Source organism: Ranitomeya imitator, chromosome 3 (genome assembly GCF_032444005.1).
Source record: "Ranitomeya imitator isolate aRanImi1 chromosome 3, aRanImi1.pri, whole genome shotgun sequence".
In the NCBI taxonomy this organism is placed as follows: Eukaryota; Metazoa; Chordata; class Amphibia; order Anura; family Dendrobatidae; genus Ranitomeya; species Ranitomeya imitator.
The window spans coordinates 432,641,694-432,644,807 of NC_091284.1; positions in this window are offsets into that span (position 1 = coordinate 432,641,694).

Below are 3,114 nucleotides of genomic sequence, written 5' to 3' on the forward strand. Positions count from 1 at the left end.
AAATTGAGTAGGGCATGTCGGAACACCTAACTCCTGACCTCCAGTTTAGTGTCATGCAGGCCTGCAATGCTGCTTACGTGCAGACTATGCAGCAGAGTCGGTATTTTCAGCAGACAGTGGCGACACATCCACCTGTGCCTTCAATGTCGCGATTAACCTCAATGCCGACCTCTGCTGCATACCACTGCACAGCCACCTCTATTCCTGCACTGCCGGACACCAGTACAGCATCACCACTGTTGGACAGCCCACCGCCACCACCATGACAACCGCTGCTCCTGCTTGGACCTCCTCCACTGACACCAAGATGCAGCAGGACCCTGGCATGGCCTTCCATACCGCCACGATGCAGCAGGACCCTGGCATGGCCTTCCGTACCGCCATCACCACGATGCAGCAGGACCCTGGCATGGCCTTCCATACCACCACCACGATGCAGCAGGACCCTGGCATGGCCTTCCATACCGCCACCACCGCGATGCAGCAAGACCCTGGCATGGCCTTCCGCTCTACAAGCACTATGGACTCTGGCATGGCTGCATGCTCTACGAGCACTATGGACTCTGGCATGGCTGCACGCTCTACGAGCACTATGGACTCTGGCATGGCTGCACGCTCTACGAGCACTATGGACTCTGGCATGGCTGCACGCTCTACGAGCACTATGGACTCTGGCATGGCTGCAAGCTCTACGAGCACTATGGACTCTGGCATGGCTGCACGCTCTATGAGCACTATGGACTCTGGCAAGGCTGCACGCTCTACGAGCACTATGGACTCTGGCACAGTGCAGCCGGACCCTAACAGGTCACCCACCATGACCATGCCATGACAAATGAGTCCTCCGAGGCTTCCCAGAACCCGGCAATCAAAGAAAGGAAAAAAAAACAGCGGACTCTTAGTATTCCTCCCCCTTCACCTCCCAGTGTGTCTGTAATGTCAGGTTTGTCTCACCCATTCAGTGCTTCTCAAACCTCTCATGTGTCAAGCCCTATCCCCGAACTAACAGACCCCTCACGTTTCATTGCCCCTTCTCCTGCCACCCCTGCGTCGTCCACTGTTAGCTAGGCCTCACTGCTTCACACCCCCCATTTACATCACTCTACCCCAAGCAGGCGCAGTTAAATTAAAAGTTTGTGTAAAAAAAAAAAATCTTGTTTTGCCCCCAATTATGTGTGGTTTATTGTGTCTTTCGCCGCCATCAACACACACACCGTGTGCTGAACACTTAATTTTTTGGCCACATCATAGCTCCAGTAGTTAGCAAATAAATTACTGCAGCTTTGTGTGTCTTTAGTACAGAGATATGAGGTGGGTCCAAAAAAATAAGTCATGTATTATCTCCATAATCTCTTCCTTTAGTCTGTGACTAGTGTTGCAGACTGAAGAGAAAATGGCGGAAATACAACGCAGAACTATACTCAACAGGTCAGGTGTCCAACAACTCATTAGTTAGGACACCTGACCTGGTGAGTAGAGAACTGCCTTGTTTAACCTCCATTTTCTCCTCTGTGTACGTAATATTCCACACAAAGTGAAGGGACATGTGTCAGAAATAGTGAATTCATGAGGCTGTTATATGTGCATCATGAATTCATTATTTCTGACACCTGGCTTGATGAGTATAGATCTGTTTTGTATGACAGTCATTGTCTCTTCAGTCTGTGTCCAATGGATACTGCATAGCAGAACAGAATCAGGACACAATGACGTCAACAACTTTACCACTAAAGCAACATGGCTGCCGTCACAATAGCAGTATGTGGTCAGTGTTTTATATCAGTATTTGTAAGCCAAAACAAGGAGTGAAACAATTAGAGGTAAATTATATTAACATAACTAGCACCTCTGCCTTTATCACCCACTCCTGGTTTTGGATTACAAATACTGATATTAAATACAGACCAAATACTGCTAGTTTGAGGACAGCCTAGGTTTGTAGAGAAAATACATAGGAGACACGGTCAAGACAACAAAAAATAAAGTTTATTAATGAGAAATATTATTAACATTTAAGAAAATTACTGGTACAGATAAAATTACAACAGGACATTTACACAACATTGTCCTGCCATGACACACGCCCAATATCAGAATCAAAAAAGGCGGCAAATTGGTCCCAACAACTGCAGTCGGGTGATGATGGTAATCGGGCAGTGGGTGTGCAACTGGTTCATCCAGTTCAATGTTGGGTCGCTCCTTAGCCATTATGTAATTGTGCAGAACCACACAGGCTTTGACCACCTCGTTGACTGTCTCCAATTTTAGATTAATGGCTGATGCAAGAATGTGCAATTTTGAGACTAGAATCCCAAAGGTACACTCTACTGTTCTTCGGGCCCTGGTCAGTCTGTAGTTAAAGATCCTTTTAGTGTGTTTCAAGTCCCGACTGGAATATGGCTTCAGTAGGTTTTCACACATCTGAAAGGCCTCATCCCCAACCATAACAAATGGCATCGGTGGACCTTGAGTGTTGGGAAGAGGTCATGGCCGTGGAAAATTAAAATTTTTCCATACATACAGTGGCCCATATCAGAGTTCTTAAAAGTCTGGGAATCATTGCCACGGCCAAAAGCTCCAATGTCCACGGCGATGAAGCGGCAGTCTGCATCGGCTATTGCCATGAGCACAATAGAAAAATATTTTTTGTAATTGAAGTACTCCGATCCTGTTCTGGTTGGTTTTATAATGCGGATGTGCTTTCCATCAACCGCTCCCAAACAGTTGGGGAAATCACACACACTCCAGAATTTTTCCGCAATTTCAAGCCACATGTCCAAGGTGGGTAGGGGTATAAACTCATCCCGGAGAACATTCCACAAAGCCCGACAGGTGTCCGCAACTATTCTGGACAGGGTGGAAATTCCAAGCCGGTATTGGAAGTGGAGGGATGATAAACTCTCTCCGGTTGCCAGAAATCTGGAAGAAATTTTTTTTTAAATCTATTCTATTTATGGTGTGGTTACGCTAAAGACAAAAAGGAAAATACCCAAAAAATACATGTCAGAACACCCAAAATTTGGACTGTCATTGGTTTGGATTTGGAGCGTACCTTAATGTAACCAGCAGACGTTCCTCTGGTGGAATCGCTCTACGGAGCTGGGTGTACTGTCT